General features: G+C 45.0%; 1 long non-coding RNA gene and 3 other non-coding genes across 6 annotated transcripts in view; 2 read left to right on the top strand and 2 right to left on the bottom strand.

Moving 5' to 3' along the window:
* Positions 1–11,650: 11,650 nt before the first annotated feature.
* Positions 11,651–11,757, bottom strand: LOC116097193. Its single transcript, XR_004121255.1, has one exon. It is a non-coding gene; the product is annotated as a U6 spliceosomal RNA (small nuclear RNA).
* A 5,577-nt stretch (positions 11,758–17,334) lies between these two features.
* The window catches only part of LOC116095563, an 18,101-nt gene continuing 14,177 nt past the window's right edge, over positions 17,335–21,258 (bottom strand). For all 3 annotated transcript variants that reach the window (XR_004120635.1, XR_004120637.1, XR_004120636.1), the window contains one exon: positions 17,335–17,412. This is a non-coding gene — a long non-coding RNA (uncharacterized LOC116095563). The remainder of the gene's footprint in view (positions 17,413–21,258) is intronic.
* Positions 17,389–17,495, top strand: LOC116097188. The gene has a single exon (XR_004121250.1). It is a non-coding gene; the product is annotated as a U6 spliceosomal RNA (small nuclear RNA).
* LOC116097187 lies at positions 18,266–18,372 on the top strand. Its single transcript, XR_004121249.1, has one exon. It is a non-coding gene; the product is annotated as a U6 spliceosomal RNA (small nuclear RNA).

Below are 21,258 nucleotides of genomic sequence, written 5' to 3'. Positions count from 1 at the left end.
CAAGGAAGGGGCTCATTTCATTTATTTTCATGGTATAACTTATTTTCAAATGTTTCATCGCCGTATGTTAACTGTGTATGATAACGATCCGATTATTGTATTTATATGTGTGCACACTGCATTTGATCAGCCTCGCTCACTGTTACCATCCTGTGTCCCCTCCCACTGGCTCCTCCCCTCTCCACTAGCCCCGTTTCAGGTTTCATGTCTTTTTTCTTTTTCCTTCTTATTTTTTTTTATGATCCAATGAGTTTTTTTTTTTGTTTGTTTTGTTTTGTTTTGTTTTGTTTTTTGAGACAGGGTTTCTCTGTATAGCCTTGGCTGTCCTGGAACTCACTCTTGTAGACCAGGCCTTGAACTCAGAAATCCTCCTGCCTCCCAAGTGCTGGGATTAAAGGAGTGCGCCACCACTGCCCAGCCTCCAGTGAGTTTTCTTAGACTGCTTACAAAAGCATAGACACCTTAGCAGTGGCTAATTACTGAAGAAAATGTGTCACACTCTTTCTTGCATTTATTATGTGTTTATAGTTAAAAACAAAGACAAAACGGGATCTTGCTGGGCTTGGTGGCACAAGCCTTTAGTCCCAGCATTTGGGAGACAGAGACAGAAGGATCTCTGTGAGTTCAAGGCCAACCAGGGCTACTCAGAGAAACCCTGTCTCAAAACAAAACAAAACAAAACAAAACAAAACCCCAACAAAACAAGACCTTGTGTAACCCAGGCAGACTTCAAACTTGACACACAGCCAAGGAAGACCCTGAACTTCTGATCTTCCTGCCTCTATCTCCTGTGTGCTAGGATGTTCATGTGGTGCTAGAGAGGAAACTCAGGGTTCCGTGCATGCTAAGTCACTGAGCTACGTCCCCAGCCCTCGGGATGTAATTCTGATACTATAAATGAGGTTCTCTTAAATTCAAATCTCTGTAAATTGTCGTACATAGGTCTACATAAATGGATGTGCTCTGGGGAACTTACCACTGCCCACACCAATCAGTGTCTCCCTGAAATAGCCACAGCTATTCACTCCTCTCACTATGGATTTACTAAGGATTTCTATCCTCTTACTATGGATTTACTGAGTGCACTTTTCACATACACTGAATTCCATGGAATGGTGTCTTTTCTCCAACGTTTTTGTCTATGAGCAGAAACACCCTCTAATGCAGCGAATAAACATCCTCTGGCCAGTTGGTGCGTGACTTTTCCTGGAGAGCCTCTTTCTGTTCACTTCAGATAGAGGAGCAGGCCAAAGAAACAAGTCAGTCCAAATCCACGTTGGTGAGCCAGCGAGTTTACCCAAACAGAGAGGACATACATAGGTAGCTCATCTGCACCATCAAAGCCTAGCTTAGCATTGGGGAAGACCCACAGAGCTTCCTTTGTAGGCAGTCTCCCAGTTAGCTTTCCACCTCTTACAGTCTCTACTCCTTCCTCAACCATCCATCTTCAAGTAGGCGGAGTCGGGCCGGAGGCAAGGGTCTCGCCACACCTCCCCCACCGAGCAGGGCTCCACACTACCGCTGAGCCGGGTCTAGCTCCTTTTATAAACGCTGCCCTGAAATTTATTTTATTTTAACCTTTCTTCCTCGTTCCTTCCCCTTATACATCCCCTCTTCTCCCTATTTCTGCTCTTTTTTTTTTTTTTTTTTTGGTTTTTCGAGACAGGGTTTCTCTGTATATCCCTGGCTGTCCTGGAACTTACTCTGTAGACCAGGCTGGCCTCGAACTTGGAAATCCCGCCTGCTTCTGCCTCCCAAGTGCTTGGATTAAAGGATATCTATTGTCTGGCCCTTTGGTGGTTTTTGTTTATTTGTTTAAAGATTTATTTATTTATTTTATGTATATGAGTACACTGTGGTTCATCTTCAGACACAGCAGAAGAGGGCATTGGATCCCATTACAGATGGTTGTGGGCCACCATGTAGTTACTGGGAATTGAACCCAGGACCTCTGGAAGAGCAGTCAGTGCTCTTAATTGCTGAGCTGTTTCTCCAGCCCTCTTTGGGTTTTTTGTTTGTTTATTCTTTTAAAATATTTATTTATTTATTATATGCAAGTACACTATAGCTCTCTTAAGATACTCCAGGAGAGGGAGTCAGATCTCATTACGGATGGTTGTGAGCCACCATGTGGTTGCTGGGCTTTGAACTCAGGTCCTTCAGAAGAGCAGTCAGTGCTCTTAACCGCTGAGCCATCTTTCCAGCCCTGTTTTTTTGTTTGTTTGTTTGTTTGTTTTGTTTTTGTAGTTATTGTTTTTATTTAAGGATGTTTTTCCATTTCTTATATTGCTAATGTGGAGGGTATTGCTGAAGTGTTTGAGATTTATGAACAAATTTTAAATAAGGACTCTGGAGAGACGGCTCCTTAGGAGCATTAACTGCTCTTGCAGACGACCCAAATTTGATGCCCAGTACCCACACTCAGTGGCTCACAATTGCCTATAACTGCAGCTTCAGGAAATGTGATAACTCTGGCCTTCTCAGGCAGCTGCAGTCAAATGCATATACTCACACAGACACACACACAATTTTAAAAAAGAGAGAGAGAGAGAGAGAGAGAACTGGGTATTGGTGGCACAAGCTTTTAATCCCAGCATTGGGGAGGCAGAAGCAGGTAGATCTCTGAGTTCAAGGCCAGCCTGGTCTACAAAGTGAGTTCTGGGATAGCCAGAGCTACACAGAGAAACTGTCTTGAAAAGCAGAAACAAAATAAAACAAACAAAAAAACAAACAACATCAAAACCAATTTTTTTCTGCCCACTATTAAAAACAAGGATGAGGGCTGGAGAGATTGCTCAAATGGTGGCTCACAACCATCTGTAATGAGATCTGATGCCCTCTTCTGGTGTGTCTAAACACAGCTACAGTGTACTCACATACATAAAACAAACAAACAAACAAACAAACAAACAAACAAGAATAAAAGGTTAAAGTCAGAGACAGACGGGCCTGTGTCCCTCAGAGAAGACATGTCTGGGGCTGGCAAGATGTTTGCGACGCAAGCCTAACTACCTGAGTCATACCCCTAGAACTCACAGTAGAAGAGGAGAAGCAACTCTGAAAGATGTCTTTTGATCTCCACATTCTTATCTGAACATGCACACACACACACACACACACACACACACACACACACACACCAGCGCATTTGTGCACACCCAACAAGAACAGAAGGAAGAGGGGAGATTCCTAACCCCTCTGACCTCACGATGTTACCTTACCCAGAGATAGGCTCAGCACAGAGGCAACCAAGTTAAAATAAAGTCATTTCGGGGGGGTGCTTAATCAAATATGATTGATGTCCTTATAAAAAAGGTGAACTTTGGACACAGCCCCCCCCATATGGAATGAGAAAGAGAGACAGAGACAGAGGTGAGACAGAGACAGAGAGACAGATAGAGAACAGCAGGCAAAGATGAAGACAGAGATGAGCCTATAACATACATCTATAAACATAAATCTATAAACCCAACACTGTAGATTACCAACAAGCCACCAGAGGCCCTGGAAAGGGAACAAAACCAAGGGAAGCCCTGTGAAGGACCTCTTTGCACACAAAATCATGACGGAACAAATCCTTGTCCCTTTAACTCCTCAGTGTGTGGGGTCTTGTACAAACATTAAGAAGCCAGCTACATTCCCTAAAGGGAGTTCAGCTTGGTTCTGCGGAATCTGTGCCACAGCATTGACAGCAGCCTCTGCAGGATCCTTGGTGTGGGAGCCACTGAGGATTAAGCCAGCCCCAGGCTGGGAGTGACAGAGGTGACAACTTAGAACAGGGAGACTAAGGAGATAAGAAAGATCAACTTAATGAGCATTGTCATTAATAAGGCATTAAATAGCCAGGGGCTCCTAGCATGGCCGGCACCAGTGCAAGGCAAGCTGAAGGGTGTCGGGAGCCAGGTCATGCCAGGCCTTAATGTGTTCTGGTTTGTCTTTTGGATGGGTCCCTCCACAGAGCCGAAGGTGGAGAATCCCCTCCCATTCTCTGGACCTGGGACCTAAGCCTGCTCACGACACCACATTCCCTAATACACAGTTCATGTGGGAGTTTACTGCCATGTGCACCTGTCCCTAACTGGGCTAGACTTGGCCTTGTGGCAGGCTCAGCAAGCCACTCTGATTGTGTTTCTCTTTCTTACAGCCAGCCACTCCTGGTCACCTTCTGGGTAAACAGTGTGCTTACCGCTCTGAAAAAGACATAGAAAGTCTCCTGCCTCAATTCTACAAAACCTCCTTTATCTAGGACCCTGACTGTTCCCTGTTAACCCCTGCCCCCGCCACCTCTCGTTCCACCTCCTCTAAGAAGCCTGTCTGTCCTTCAGCTCAGAGCCAGATCTGCCAGAGTTCAAAAGCCCTGCCTAAGGACCAGCTTCCTCCCCTACAGACACTGGTTCACGCTGTCAGTGCTTGGGGGCGGAGGGGGTATCTATGTGGAGTACAGACCTTCTCTTAGTCTTGGTCTCCTATAACTAAACCTAGCTAATGATCCTGTGGGATGAGGGGCATGGGCCAGTCATAGAGCAGTGTGGGTCTGTGTCTGGATGGCCTCATAGTGACGTAAAGAATGGTGGGGAAAAAAAAAACAGGACCTGGATCTGGCCCCAGTTCTGCCTTTAATGAAAGCTACTTCCCTCTAGGCCCCAACTTCCTTGCCTGAGGAATAAAGTGTCATTTCTACTTTATAAAACTATAGAGTAGGAGGGAGATGAAGCTCGGTTGTTAGAGTGCTCATCTAGCATAGACAGCCCTGAGTTCAAAACCCAGCCCAGCCTAAACAGTACGGTGGTACATGCTGTAATCCCAGTGCTTAAGATGGTCAGAAAATACAAGATCATCCTAGGCTACATAATGAGGTCAGCCTGGGCTATATAAAACCCTGTCCCCACCAAAAAAATGAATTAAACACATACATACATGTATACATAAAGATTTTAATGTAAATATAAACATTAGAGGGCTGGAGCGATGGCTCAGTGGTTAAGAGCACTGACTGCTCTTCCAGAGGTCCTGAGTTCAATTCCCATCAACCACATGGTGGCTTACAATCATCTGTAATGAGATCTGATGTCCTCTTCTGGTGTGTCTGAAGACAGCTACAGAGTACTCATATATATAAAATAAATAAAATCTTTTTTAAAAAATCTTAAAAAAATAAACATTAGAGACTGAGGTAGAGTTCAATAGTAAAGTCTGGGCTTAGCATGCCTGAAGTCCTGGGTTCAATCCCTAGCACCAATAAGTGAATACCCAAATTAAAATGTAAACCAGTGAGTTCTAAACGAACGTGACATCAATACAAATGCATTTAACCTTGGCTCTGGGGATCTCCCACCATAACACGTTCCCCCGTTTCTTGTTTATCACCTTTTAAAAATAATCTCCAGGAACTGTGGACCTCAGGCTTCGCTTCCTAGAAGAGGGCTCTGCTCTGTCTGAGTCAACAGAGCGGCACTTGGCTGTGCTGCACTGGCTGCCCAGGTTTCCAAACTTCTCTGGGCCTGTTTTCTCATGTGCAGAGAAGGATATCACAGCCCTAATGGTGACATGAAAAAGTGTCATGGCGTGTGGGTACAGGGACTGGCATAAAGGGAGGGCCCAGTTAGGAGGCAATGTTAGATACAGAGACTGGGTGAGGATTTTAAATTTTTATTTGTGTGTGTGTGTGTGTGTGTGTGTGTGTGTGTGTGTGTGTTTGTTTGTTTGTTTAGGAAGAATCTCACTATAGAAGCTTGGCTGGCTTGGAATTCACTCTATAGACCAGGCTGGCCTTGAACTCATAAAGATCCCTTGCCTCTGCCTTCCAAGCACTGAGATCAAAGACATGTACCACCAGCTTGAATGAAGATTTTTCTGTTAGTTTCCATGTGGCTATCAGACACTTGAGAAGAGTTGGAATAAAGGGAGATGTAGGCTAGGCACTAGCATTGTCTTTCTCTCTCCCTCCTTCCCTTTTTCTTTCCCTCCCTCCCTCCCTTCCTTCCTTCTTTCCTTCCTTCTATCTCAGTCTCCATCTATATTGACAAAAAAAGAATTTATGCCCAGCCTTTTTGAATCAGGGTTTCCTATATCCCAGGCTGGCCTCAAACTGACAAAAAAAGAATCTTTATGCCCAGCCTTTTTGAATCAGGGTTTCCTATATCCCAGGCTGGCCTCAAACTCACCACGTAGCTGAGGATGACCTTGCACTTCAATCCTCTGGCCTCTGTCTTGCTGATGATGAGATAACAGGTATAATGAGATAACATAACAGGTATGTTGAGAACATAATGCCCTGTTCACGGGGTGCTGACAACTGAACCCAGGTCCTCTGCAAGTGCCGCAAGCATGCTGGGCAATGATGGAGATCCAGAGGCGGAGGCAGGTGGATCTCTGAGTTCAAGGCTAGCCTGGTCAACAGAGTGAGTTCATAGACAGTCAGGGTTATACAGAGAAACTCTGTCTCAAAAAGCAAAAACAAAACAAACAAGCCAAAAAGAGCAGCGAGTGTTCTTAGGCACCGGGCCATCTCCATCTCTGCACGCCTCCTTCTCTACAGCGAGGGTTAAGTGAGGGTTAAGCAGGCAGAGCCACCACCACCAATGGAAGTCTGCTCATGTTTGTTCTCATCCCCACCTCCTCTGCCTCCCATCTCACAAGTGTTCCCAGCTAATTGCTCACAGGTGCTCACATCCTACAGCTCCCAGCTCTTCTGGAAACCTGTTCTGTCGACTATCCTTCCTCCCCCACCTCTCCCCTGTCTGTGTTTTTAGATTCTTGCTCTCTACTAGAACACCCCCTTCTCCACGCATACAAATATGGTCGAATCTTCTGGGCAACATTGCCTTCCACCATCCTCCTACCCTCCCTCCCTCCCTCCCTCCCTCCCTCTCTTTCTCTCTCTCTCCTTCCATTCATTGTCTTAAGAGCGTCTCCCCCTCCTTCCCATCCTTTCCTCATTTCCTAAATCACTACAATCTGTCCCTTGCCACCCCAGGACACTCACAACAACTCATCAAGGGCACAAGCCTTTAATTTGGGAACTGACCGATTAGTCCTACAGAGGGATGCCCAGCAGTATTGACTGCTGTTGAAGGTGCTCTTCTTGAAACTCTGCCCTGCCGACTCCATTATCTTCTCTCTTGACAAATATTGACTCTTCTTGCTTTTCTGGTTACCTAAGGGGTGAGGGCTGGGGACTGAAGCAGGGCCTGGGATATGCTAGGCAAGCACCTTACCATGTACCCAATCTTGTCCCATCTCTCTTTTTATTATTACATTTGTTTATTTAGTGGAAGGGACACACATGGGGAGCTCAGAGGACAATGTTCAGGAATCAGGTTTCTCCTTCCATCATGTGTGTCCTGGGTTTCAAACTCAAATTGTCAGGCATGTCAACAAAACCCCTTACCCACTGAGCCAGCACTGGTCCCTCTGGTCCCTGTTCTTTTTTTTTTTTTTTTTTTTTAAAGACTTTTTATTTATTTTATGTATATGAGTACACTGTAGCTGTCTTCAGACACACCAGATCCCACTACAGATGGTTGTGACTCACCATGTGGTTGCTGGGAATTGAACTCAGAACCTCTGGAAGAGCATGCAGTGCTCCTAACCACTAAGCCATCTCTCCAGCCCCATCAGGTCCCTGTTCTTTTTTTTTTTTTTTCGAGACAGGGTTTCTCTGTGTAGCCCTGGCTGTCCTGGAACTCACTCTGTAGACCAGGCTGGCCTCAAACTCAGAAATCTGCCTGCCTCTGCCTCCCAAGTGCTGGGATTAAAGGGGTGCGCCACCACCGCCCGGCCAGGTCCCTGTTCTTAATGGCCTCTTCTTTTGCTCAGTTCTTACGGTTCCCATGTCTAATCAATATTAATTAAGGAGTTTCTAATTCTTACTATTCTCAAAATGAAGAGAACCCTCTTTCTCTACAACTGGGAAATCTCAACTTTGATCTGAATTTAAACAACTTGCAGCCAGACAGTGATGGCACACACACCTTCAATCCCAGCACTCATAAGCATATCTCTGAGTTGGAGGCCAGGCAGGCCTATAGGTGAGTTCTGAGACAGCCAGGGCTACATAGAGAAACCATGTCTCAAAAAACAAACAGACAAAATAAATAAATAAATAAATAAATAAATAAATAAATAAATGATAGACAACCCCCTTCTACCTGACCTGTATCCACTCTTTTCCAACTCACTATACCCATCTCATGTAAATAATCTTTTCAAAATACAAATATGGCCAGGCGTGGTGGCACAAGGTAACAGGAAACCTCGGAATTCTAAGACTAGCTTGGGTTACAAAGCAAATTTAAGACAACCTAGGCCTCCCTGGGCACTTGAACCTGATACTATCTGCCAAGATAACCTCCTCTACCCTTATTTCCTGTCCACACCCAACTTCTTGTCCTTCAGGTCTGAACTCACCCTTTTCCTCCTTAAAGCCATCACCCCATCTACCTCCCATCACCCATCACCCCATCTACCACATTACCCATCACCACCCATCACCCCATCTACCACCCATCATTCCACTGGTTTGTACACTTAATGAGGGAGACTAAGTATAACTTCCAGAGCTTCAAAGAAAATGCTCCCCCAACCCCGCAGGGTGGTGGTGGCGCACGCATTAATCTCAGCGCTTGGGAGGCAGAGACAGGCAGATTTCTGAGTTGGAGGCCAGCCTGGTCTACAGAGTGAGTTCCAGGACAGCCAAGGCTACACAGAGAAACCCTGTCTCGAAAAAAACCAATAAAAAAAAAAAAAAGAAGAAGAAGAAAATGCTCCTCCCACCCAGATACTTCCTAGAGAAGGGAAGAAACTAGAGGAAGGAGACTGTGCGTGTGGTCCTACTGGTTTAAAGATTTGAAGCTCCTGAAAGAGCCAAGGTTCACTAAACACAGTGATGTCATTAAAAAAAGTAAGGAAGGGGCTCCGAGAGTAAAGGTGTTTGCAGCAGGCTTGAGATTCATCCCAGGGAGCCACACAGGGTAAGTAGAGAACTAATTCCTGAAAGTTGTCCTCTGCCCTCCACATGTGTGCCATGGCATTTCTACGCCCATACACATAATAGGTGAATAAACAAAGATATAATAGAATGAAAAGCAGGTTTTTAGTAAAAGCTATGAGAAGTTCCCCTCCCCTCTCTCTCTCTCTCTCTCTCTCTCTCTCTCTCTCTCTCTGTGTGTGTGTGTGTGTGTGTGTTTGTGTGTGTCTGTTTTATGAGACAATGAAGAAGCTTCCCATGTAGTCCAGGCTAGCCTCACATTGCTATGCAGCTGAATTCCTGATTCTCCTGCTTCTACGGTCGTGCGTTGGGATTATGGCTTTGCTCTCCCATGCCTACTTCCTGAAGTGCTGGAGGTCAAACCCAGGCTTTGATGCATGCTAGGGAAACACTCTACCTACTGAGCTATGTCCCTGGCCCTCCCACCAATATCTTGTTGTTTTTGTAGCATTTTGGTTTTTCGGTACTGAGCGGTGAGCACAGGGCCTTGAGCATGTAAAGCAATCTACCTACCAACTGCTACACCTCTATGCTTTAACTAAAGTGTCTCACAGGCCATAAAGAACTTGTAAATTGCCAGTTGGTGGTGGCATATCTCTTTAATCCCAGCACTGGGGAGACAGAAGCAGGTAGATCTCTGAGTTAGAGGCCAGCCTGGTCTACAGACTGAGTTCCAGGACAGCCAGAGCTACACAGATAAACCCTGTCTCAGAAACAAAACAAAACAAAACAAAAACAACAAAAACATCTAAAAAGGTTGGTTGGAAAGCCAGAATGACCAGAATAATTGCTTAAACCACAGTTATCCTCACAGGCACCACAGGCCCCCAGTAAAGTGTGTTGTATATTCCTGACCACAGTCCTCGCTCAATGTAAGTGGTCATATCCCCACTTTGCAGATGAGGCAAATTCAGAAAAGTTGAGTGGTTTGCTTGAACTCTCATAGCAAATGACTGGTAGGCAAAGGTCAGACCCAACTCGGAACCCAACGACCTCTCTTGATCTTGATGTTCCTATGCCCGACTTTGCAACTGGGATGGACTGGAGGGACAGAGCCTCCCGTGCCCAAGGAGCCAGGGAAACCATGAATAGTTCCCACACTTAATGTCGCCATGGCACCCATCCTGTGTGTGCTGACAGTTTGACAACTTGCACGGCAGCTGGTTTGCTTGGAGGAGATCTCCGTTAATTAAAGTAGCTCAAAGGGAGAACAGCCTGAACCATGTTGTTGGGTAATTAATGCAAAAGAGGGCCCAGGCGGCCAGAATGCTCAAGAGCTACCTGCCAGAACCAAGTGCCGCAGTTCACCATCCCCAGCCCCCAGCGACTGCTCTGTTCCTCTAGCCACAAGCCGCTGCCGTCTGATGACTTCATGGATAAGAGAACAAGTTGTCCTCTGGGCCAGATCTTGGATCACTCGTCTGGTTCCCCCAGGCTCTTTAAACTGTCCATCTTGCCTGGGAGATATCTGGTAAGCCTGCGCTAATGCATCCGGGACACAGTGCTTGGGGAATAAGAAGTACGCGTTCCCAGCTACCTCTGCCCTATCAGGCTGTCTGTCAAAAGGTGTTGCACATCTTCCAGGACAAGATCTCAAACCAACCTGTTTCAGTATCCAGCACAATGCCATGAAATGAATGTGGCCCCAAGAGCAGCATCCGCCAAGGGCTTCCATTTGCCTCCCTTTCTGGACCTTCATCTCACCAACTAGGGGGTTTCATTTCTTTCTTGTCCTTTTTTCCATTTCATTATTACCATAACCCCAGCAGTGCAATGAGAAAGAAAGTTCTCCATTTTGCAAATGAATCCATTTTGCAAATGAATCCGCTGAAGTTCTGAGCCATGAAGCCGCTTGTCAAGGACAATAGAAGTTTCCCTTCTCTCTCCAGAGGCTGTGCTTCAGCTAGGATTTCAGCCATCTGTATCACACTCTTGTCTTTCTGGGTCTCATTTCTTCTTTCTCCTTTTGGAGGTGTCTTAGTGTGTTTCTCAGGCTGGTCTCACATCCTTGAATCATACTAACTCATGAGGCTCTGCTTCTCAAGTGCAGGGACTACAGGTGTGGACCACACTGCCTCTCATCTTGCTTTTCTGTTTTTAATAAACTTCTCTTGGGAGGCAGTGGTAGATGAACCTCTGAGTTTGAGGCCAGCCTGGCTACACAGAGAAATTCTGTCTCTATACAAACACACACACACACACACACACACACACACACACATACAGACATGCACACACACATATATGTGTGGATATACATATATGAATTTATACACACACTTATATGAATTTGATGTTGTGCATATAAACCCATGCTTGGCAAGTGTTCTATCTCTCAGTTACATAAATTTTCATCACTGTATATTTGACTTTTGATCTAGGAAATACCTCCCCCCATCCCCTCCATAAGTTCTGGTTTCCCTCTTCTCCATTCAAACTGTGAGTACCTGTTTGCTTGTTTTTCTTTTAAAAAATATGGAACATGGTGCTGGAGAGATGGCTCAGCAGTTAAGAGCACAACTGCTCTTCCAGAGGTCCTGAGTTCAATTCCCAGCAACCACATGGTGGCTCACAACCATCCGTAATGATATCTGACTCCCTCTTCTGGTGTGCATGAAGACACCTACAGTGTACTCATATAAATAAAATAAACTAAAAAAAAAAAATATGGAACACTTCATGAATTTGCATGTCATCCCTGTGCAGGGGCCATGCTAATCTTCTCTGTATCATTCCAATTTTAGTATATGTGCTGCCAAAGCGAGCACCAAACTGTGAGTACTTGTAATGTGGCCCCTTCAAGAGACCCTTTCCTTGCCTTAGTGCCTTGGCCAGTATCTACTTCCCAAAGCCAGGAGGGCCCCTCAGGAAGAACCACCCTCAGCATCAGATGCTCAGAGTTTTGCTTTGTAAACTTCCAGAGTCTGCTCATCCGCGTACTCTTCCCATCAACTTCCAACGGTACCTGTTGCTCACTTAGACAGTTACCCCGAGTCTCACCAATGGTATTCGAAGGTCCCACTCACTGTAATGTCCCTAGGCAGATGGCCTTGGCCTATGTAAAGAAGACAGCTCAGCGTAAGCTGCCTGCTGAGCAAGCATTCTCCTCCACAGTTTCTGCTGCACTTCTTGGCTGCAGAGTGAGTCCCTCGGTTGTCCTTTACTCTGTGGGCCATAACAAGCTGTCCTGCCTTCAGGTTCCTGCCTTGGCAGGGCCATCAGTGGTGGTCTGTGATCTGGAATGGTGAGCTGAAATAGACCCTCTCCTCCTAAAGTTGTTTTCTGTCAGCGTGTTTCTATCACAGCAACAGAAATGAAATGAGGGCAGATGCCATAAATATATATATTTTTTAATTCAACACCTTTTCATCATAGAAACTCTCAGCAAACTAGAAATGGAAGGAAATGACCTCAGCATATTGAAGCCTATACATGAAAATGTCCATAGTTATATCACACTTAATGGTGGTACTGGTATATCCGTAGGAGGCATCTCTGGTTGCCGGTGTGGCTCATTGGTAGAACGCTGGCTTAGGATTCCTAAGGAGCTGGGTCCAATGTTCCCCAAAGAGAAAAAAAGGTCCATAAAGGTGAGAGGAGGCAAGAGAGTAGGGCTCTGCCTCTGTCTTTACATTTGCCAGTCCTCCTGGGCAAGACCACACAGTGTGGCTGGAAGGGAAAAACCCAGAGTTCTTCCCCAGCAGAGTAGATCAGAAAGGTGGGCAGGAACAGCTGGAAAGACTGATGCCCTCCTCTTTGAATTGAATTCTAGGCCCTGCACCCTCAATTCTTTCCTTCCTCTATCTCCTCCTGCTGCAATCTGGGTGCTCCAGTTGGATGGGGAGGGTCATTTGTAAAGCAGCTCTCCCTTGTCCCTGTCAGCCCCAAGTGCAGATTTGGAGAGCTGGTTCTGGGGTGGGGGCAAGTGACTGCTGGGATATTGGGTGACACATGCAGCTGAAGCCTGTGGGGGGAGGGGAAGGGAGAGATAGAGCCTCCCTCATCCCCACCCCCAGGGCATGGAAGCTGCAGAGGTGTCAGAGATGGTGACTTAATGACAAGCCTGGGGGGTCTACCTGCACAGATGAGCAGGCTGGGAGGTGGGAGCTGTGGAGAAATTGGAAAAGGGACACAATCATTTTTCAATGCACATCTACACGCGCGCGCGCGCGCGCACACACACACACACACACACACACACTTAATAAAGAGCCAGAGGCTTCCTTTGCTATGGCTCTCTACAGAGGACCCATGGGAGAGAGGTTGTAAAGAGGCAGAGAGGGGAAGGCACAGGGATGCTAGCTCCCCTGGGTTTTGCCACTGTCTGCAGGATAGCCTGCGGGGACATTGCCAGCCTTGCTGGCCACAACCACCTAGTGTGTAGGGGCGAGGGGTGGGATTGAGGGGAGACTGAGAAACAAAAGGGAGGAGAAGGGCTGGAAAGCTGCCTTGCACTCCAGCAGGTATTTAGGCATCTCAGCTCAGCCCCTCAGAAGAGACCTGACTGTAGCCTGGGAAGAATTATCAGTGCCCTGCTCCTAGCACCCATAGGAATTTAAAGAGACAGACCACCTGCCTGGCCTAGGCGTGGTAGCACACACCTATAACCTCAGCTACCCCAGAGGCTAAGACAGCGAGATGAAGAGTCCTGCTGGCCAGCTTGGCAGAGAACAAGATAGGAGTAAAGCTCCCTGGCAGAGAGTCTGTGCAGCATGTGAGGCCCTGGGCTCCATCTTCAGTATGAAAGGAAAGATGAGTGGAGGACAACTCATCAAGCCCAGCTTCTGTGCGGATGACTGTAGCAAGTAACAGAGGGCCAGGCTGGCTTGAACCACTGGGTCGGGAGGGACTGGGTGTCTAGGAGCATTTTAGAACCTGACACCAGCTCTCTCGTCCCGTACCAAAATTCTTATCAGTTTGGGAGAGCGGAGGAGCTCCTGGGCAGGGGTGGAAAACCTACCCTTTGGCTTTAGCTGATGTTCACACCTGTTCACACATCACCTGAGACTCCGGTGCAGGACCACAGGAACCTTCGAGGACCTATTCAAATGATGTGATAAGTACAGTATCTATCCTGGGTGAACATTGAAGCCCAGGCATCTCTCACTTCTTTCTGAAGATTCTGGAAGATGTTTTCCTGTTCCTTAGATCCCCCAACTGCTACTCAAGGTGCTCGGTATGGCTGTGCAGGCCATGGACTGCACACTTCTAGGGTGTTGGTTACAAAGTCCTGCCATGAGATAGCCACCATTTTTGTACTTCTTTCCAGTCACCATTAGCCATCAAGATCATTAGCTCAAGGTCAGAGTCTTCCTTTCCAAAAAGTACTGGTGACCTAAATCAAAGAGTCACGTGTAGCTGCAGCACCCGATTTAAGCTTCCATCCTTTTTATCTGTAAACTCTTGAATTTTTGTTTCTGGAGTGAACTTGACGAGATCATGTCAATGACAACAATCAAATGTTTAAATTATGACTTCTATAACATGACATCTCCAGCACCATTAATTTACCTCCTGAGCACTATGGCTGCCAGGGTCCTCTCTGTGAGCTCTTTACCCTGCAGATGAGCCTCTGAACTTGACTCATACAGTTAGTTATTAATTCTGATTGGTCCATCTGCACACAGTGATGTGTGCTCACATCTGAAGAGGTCGTGGCGGTCGTGTATGAGTGCGCGTGGGTTGTGGGTTCCAATGTTTGTTGTCTTCCTCTAACTGTCACCTCATTGTTCTTTGAGATAGGGCCTTTCCCCAAACCGGAAGATTGCTGATCTAGCAAGACTCCCTGGCCAATGAATTCCGGGCATCCTTCTGTCTCTGCCTCCCCAGCACTGAGATTACAAGAACATGCCACCCTACGGTCAGCTTTTTAGATGAGTGCTAGTGATTAGGACGCAGGTCCTCATACTTACCCAGAAAGCACTGAGAACCTTCTTTTAAGGTGTATCTCAGTGGCATTGAAAACATCGCACCGTTGTGCAAACATCTCTACCCTCCACTCTAGAACTTTTTCACCCACCACTAGATGAAACTTTGCCCATTCCTGGATAGTTCCTCCTTCTCCTCCTTCTCCTCCTCCTCCTCTTCCTCCTCCTCCTCCTCCTCAGTCTTTGGCAAGCCCGTTGTGCTTTCTGTGTTTAAATATGGCTACCAAAGCATCTCACGTGGAGAGATCTCAACAGTGTTTGTCATCTGGTGCATACTTGATTTCATACAACATACTTTCTTCAAAGTTCAGTTGTAATTCAGTGACCCAGAATCTTCTCCTTTTTAGAGCTGAATAATACTCCGTCATATTGCTGTATGTCTGTTCATCCATTCGTCTGATGACGGGCATCTGGACAGCTTCCACAGTTAGGCATTGTAAATAATACTGCAATAAACACACCTATGTTCTTACTTTCAAACTCTTTGGGGTATAGCCCAAAGGTGGGATGATTGGGTTGTAAGATAACTGCTTTATTTTCTGAGCAATGGGCACACTTTCCCATGTGACTTCACATTCTTGGAAGAGATGCACCTGGTTCTGGTTTCTCCACATTCTGGCAGCCTTCGTCAGGTGTCCTCCACAGCTCCCAACTAAATAATTTGTCCTACATCCAGCCAATAATGGTGATATTACATTGTCTAAGATCTCTTGAGTATATTCCAATCTCTTTCTTCCTGAGTGCTTCTGGCCTGGTTTAAGCCCTCCCAACTTCATTACACCATTATGGCTCAGGGACCTTCCAGCAGTTTCAGTGAAAAGAGCTACATGGTTCAGAAAGATACTGTACGGAAGATTTATGGGGCTGGCAATATGGTCCAGTGGGTAAAGTGCACAAACATAAGGATCTGAGTTCAGGTCCCCAGAGCCCATGTAAAAGCCAGGTAAAACACCACATGCCAGTAACTCCAGTGCTGCGGGGCTCAGAGGAGGATCCCAGGGGTAGCTGGGCAGCCTGCCCAGCCAGTCAGTGAGCTCGGTGAGCCCCAGTTCAGTGAGAGACCCTGTCTCCAAAACTAAAGTGGAAAGTGACCAAGGAAGGCGCCCATGTTGTGGTGACATTTGCCCTCCACGCACAAAATACATACACACGTATACCACATGAAAAAGAAGACCAAAAGATGTCCAATCTGATTGAGAATGAGACATAAATCGTTTTAATAATAAACCTGGTTAATTACAATAATAAAATTTGTTAATTTTAATATATATTTATTTGAATTATAATCCTTCTGCAATTATGTCTAATAATTTTCTGTTTATCAAATTTTGAGGTGTATTGTATAAAATGGCTTAATGGATGTTCTCAAGGGCCATAACGATCTTTTGATTCAGGAACTCTGAGTTTGGAAATCTATCACAAAGAGTTTGAAATACGAGGAAAAAGATGTTGTATTCACTATGGAAAAAAAATTAGGTGAATATTTTAGTACATACATGTACTTCCAGCACTCAAGAAATAGAGGCAGAAGACTGGCCACGAGTTCAAGGCCAACCTGGTATACATCACAGGACTTTAATGTCAAAAACAAAACCCCCAAACCACAACAGAAAACCCTACCCTGGCTGGTTTTGTCTTAGATTCTTCAAAACCACAGCCCGTTTTCTTTCTTTCTGTGCATATTGATGCATGTATGTCAGTATGAGGTTGTTGGATCTGCTGGAACTGGAATTAGAGACAGTTGCAAATTGACATGTGGGTTTTAGAAATTAAACCCTAATCCTCTAGAAGAACAGCCAGTGTCCTTAACCACTGAGCCATCTCTCCAGCTTCACAGCCTCCATTTCTATCCAGCTAGTTATGAGGGCCCAGCTTCTCCATGTGCTTGATAACACTTCCCTTTTGTTTTTGATCATAGACACTCATTGGTGTGCAGTGGTAACCCTCATGGCTTAATTGTGTTTTTCTGGCTAGTGACTTTTACCATTATTCTTTTGTTTTTTGTTTTGTTGTTGTTGTTAGTTTTTTGGTGTGTATGTGTGTGTATGTGTATGTGTGTGGGTGTATGTGTGTGTATGTGTGTGTATGTGTATGTATTTTAAGACAGGATCATTCAGTGTAGCCCTGGCTATTCTATAAATTGTAGGCCAGGCTGGCCACAAACAGAGATCTTCATGTCTCTGCCTCTCGAATGCTGGAATTAAAGCTGTGCACCACCACACCCTTCATACTCATTTTTAACAAAACTAATTTTTTTTTTAAAAGTCACTGGCCAGTGTGGCATCTTTTTTTTTAAGATTTATTTATTTATTTTATGAGTATGAGTACACTGTAGCTGTACAGATGGCTATGAGCCATCATGTGGCTGCTGGGAATTGAACTCAGGACCTCTGTTTGCTCTGGCCCTGCTCACTCCAGCCCCGCTCGCTCTGGCTTAATACACTGTAGCTGTCTTCAGACGCACCAGGTGTGGTGTTCCCTTCGGAAGCACATATACTAAAATTGGAATGATACAGAGAAGATTAGCATGGCCCCTGTACAAGGATGACACGAAAATTTGTGAAGTGTTCCATATTTTTACCAAAAAAAAAAAAAAAAAAAAAGAACCAGGTGTGGTGGTGCGCTCAAACCAGGGAGAGGGATATGGTTCAGGAGTCCAAGAACAGGCTGAGCTATAATGAGTTTGAGGCCAACCTACATGAGTGACGCAGAAGAGGGTGTCAGATATCATTAGGGATGGTTGTGAGCCACCATGTGGTTGCTAGAATCTGAACTCAGGACCTTTGGAAGAGCAGTCAGTGCTCTTACCCGCTGAGCCATCTCGCCAGCCCAACAAAACTAATTTTTAAACAACATCAAGTTGAAATTCTGATAATAAAAATTACTCATGTTTCGGTACATGGTGCCATACACCTTTGATCCCAACACTAGGGAGGCAGAGGTAGGTGGATCTCCCTGAGTTCAAGGCCATCCTGGTCTACAGAGTGAGTTCCAGGACAGCCAGGACTACACAGAGAAATCGTGTCTTGAAATCCAAATTAAGACAAACAAACAAAATTATTCATGTGTATTGAGTTTTTTTTTTAATTATTTAAAATTTAAATCACACCCAGATAGCACCATCTAGAGGTAACACTGTAAATACTTCCAAGTTTCCTTGAATTCTTTTCTGCCCTTCTAGACTGAGTTCAAGTTATATAACATTTGCAAATTTGCTTTGTTTCTCCCCACTTCGAAATGGAGCTTTAAACATTAGAGGATGGGACAATTTCCTTAACCACTCTGCCACTGACAGATGTGTGGCTGGTCTTATTTAATGTGACAAATAATGCAATAAGAACCAGGTGTGGTGTTCCCTTCGGAAGCACATATACTAAAATTGGAATGATACAGAGAAGATTAGCATGGCCCCTGTACAAGGATGACACGAAAATTCGTGAAGTGTTCCATATTTTTACCAAAAAAAAAAAAAAAAAAAAAAAAAAAAAGAACCAGGTGTGGTGGTGCGCTCAAACCAGGGAGAGGGATGTGGTTCAGGAGTCCAAGAACAGGCTGAGCTATAATGAGTTTGAGGCCAACCTACATGAGACGCTTTCTCAAACAAACAAAAAACCAAAAATAGCCGGGCAGTGGTAGCGCACACCTTTAGTCCCAGCACTTGGGAGACAGAGGTAGGCAGATTTCTGAGTTCGAGGCTAGCCTGGTCTACAGAGTGAGTTCCAGGACAGCCAGGGCTATACAGAGAAACCCTGTCTTGAAAAACCAAAAAAAGAAAAAATAATAATAATAATAGTAATAATAATAAAAAAAACTGCATTGGTTTGACGTCACCTCTTTGTTCTCCTAGTAAGGTTTAGATCTTTGAGGACATAGAACTTGCCTTCTAGTCCATAAATATGCACAGTTATTACATGTCAATTAAAAAATAATAAAGAGGCAGGTCACAGTGGCTCATGCCTTTAATGTAGTACTAGGTAGATAGAGGCAGAGAAGCAAAAGCAGATGGAATTCTGTGAGTTCAAGGCCAGCCTAATCTTGAAAAGTGAATTTCAAGACAGCTAATACTACACAAAGAAACCCTGTCTCAAAAGCCCAAACCAAAACAAAAGAACAAAACAAAAAACCAAAAACAAGAACAACAAAATAATAATAAAAATAAAGGAGGGCTAGGGCTAACGCTCAGGGGAGAGAACCTCCAGACACGTGACATGGCATGCATACATGTGCATGTGCACACAATAACAGTAAATAAAAACGTAAAAACAAGCTGGGCAGTGGTGGCGCACACCTTTAATCCTAGCACTTGGGAGGCAGAGGCAGGTGGATCTAATTTTTAATCAACATAAAGTTGAAATTCTGATTATAAAAATTACTCATGTGTCGGTACATGGTGGCACATGCCTTTGATCCCAGCACTCGGAGGCAGAGGCAGATGGATCTCCCTGAGTTCAAGGCTATCCTGGTCTACAGAGTGAGTTCCAGGACAGCCAGGGCTACACAGAGAAACCCTGTCTCGTAAAATCAAAAATGTAAAAACAATACAGATTTTACTAGTGGAAAAAAGTGGATCTCAAGTGCTTCTCCAGCTTTACAGACCCTCTTCTCTAGTGCTGCTCCCCATTCTCAAACAATGCAGGAGGCTTATGTGCCAGAATTGAAACAAAATACAAGCCAGCTACAACCCTGTCACTAGCAAGACAGGCAACACTTGTTAAGCATTCAGACTCTGAGCTGGCATGCATACTTGCTAATGCCTATCATCCCAAGCCTTGGGAGGCTAAGGCAGGAGACAGCATTGTCCCAGGACAGTGCTGAGAACACAGTAAACTTCAACACGCGTTATGAAGTGAGTACTGCGCTAAGCACTGGGCACATGCCAATGCATTTACTTAATCCTTCTAGCTTCCCCGTGAGGTCTGTGACATTATTCTCTATTTTATAGTTGAGACAGGTGAAGCAGAGAAATTTCCTTTAAAGGGCAGTGGCAGAATTTGGATTCAGGTAGCCTGCTCTGGAGTCTAAACTCACTTACATACTTAATTAACTTAAGCAGATTCTTACTCTGTAGACATAGCTGGCCATGCTCTGTCTCCCTCTTGTGTCTTTCCACCTGTCTGTCCTCGGCCCTCCTCACTCTAAGTCTCTGCTTAAACACTATTGTCTGCTAGAAAGTCTGTCCCAGGTCCTCAGCTAAACTCGGTTGGCCACTACACACATCTCTGACATGTACTATATTTCTTATAATTGTTCTTTTTGAAAAAAGAAAAGAGAAGATGATTGAAAAACATTGTGGGCTGGGCGGTGGTGGCACACGCCTTTAATCCCAGCACTTGGGTGGCCAGGCAGATGCAGAGGCAGATTTCCTAGTTCGAGGCCAGCCTGGTCTACAGAGTGAGTTCCAGGACAGCCAGGGCTACACAGAGAAACCCTGTCTCAAAAAAAACAAAAACAAAAACAAAAAACAAAAAACAAAAAAAACAAAAACAAAAAACAAAAAACAAAACCAAACAAAACAAAAAAAGCAAAATAAGAAAAAAACACTGTGTGCTGTCTGTCTAGTGTGATGTCAACCTGATGGGAGCTACAGTCATCTGAAAGAATGGAACCTTTGTTGAGGAAAAAAGAGTTCTCTGTATGATCTGCTGCTGTAGACAAGCCTGTTAGCTTTTTCTTAATGAGTGATCGATGGGGAAGGCCCAGCCAATGGTCCTGGATTTTAAGAAAGCAGCCTGAGCAAGCCATGGGGAAACATCACTCCTTCATGGCCTCTGTATCAGCTCCTGCCTCCAGGTTCTCATCCTGTTTGAGTTAGTTCCCATCCTGACTTCTTCCAATGATGAACACTTCTAGAAGTGTAAGTCAAATAAACCCTTTCCTCCCCAGGTCGCTTTTAGTTATGGTGTTTCATCACAGCAATAGTAACCTTGACTAAGAGATATTGCATGCATGTGTGAAATTCTCAAAGAATAAATACAAATATTCTATATTTAAAAATGATGGGGGATTGGGGTTGGAGAGATGGGTCAGTGGTTAAGAGCACTGACTGCTCTTCCAGACATCCTGAGTTCAATTCTCAGCAACCACATGGTAGCTCACAACCATCTGTAATGGGTTCTGATACCCTCTTCTGGTGTGTCTGAAGACAGCTACAGTGTAGTCATATATATAAATAAATCTTTTTTAAAAAATGATGGGGGATGACCAGGTATAGTCGTAGCCACTTTTAATCCTAGCACTTCCAGAGGCAGAAGGATTTCTGTGAGTTTGAGGCCAGCCTGGTCTACACAATGAGTTTCAGGACAGCAAGAGCTACATAGTGAGACCCTGTACCAAATTTAAAAA

The sequence above is a fragment of the Mastomys coucha genome, unplaced genomic scaffold (genome assembly GCF_008632895.1).
Source record: "Mastomys coucha isolate ucsf_1 unplaced genomic scaffold, UCSF_Mcou_1 pScaffold18, whole genome shotgun sequence".
Lineage (NCBI taxonomy): Eukaryota > Metazoa > Chordata > Mammalia > Rodentia > Muridae > Mastomys > Mastomys coucha.
The sequence above is the reverse complement of the archived record's forward strand: the minus strand, read 5'-3'. Positions and strand labels throughout refer to the sequence as shown.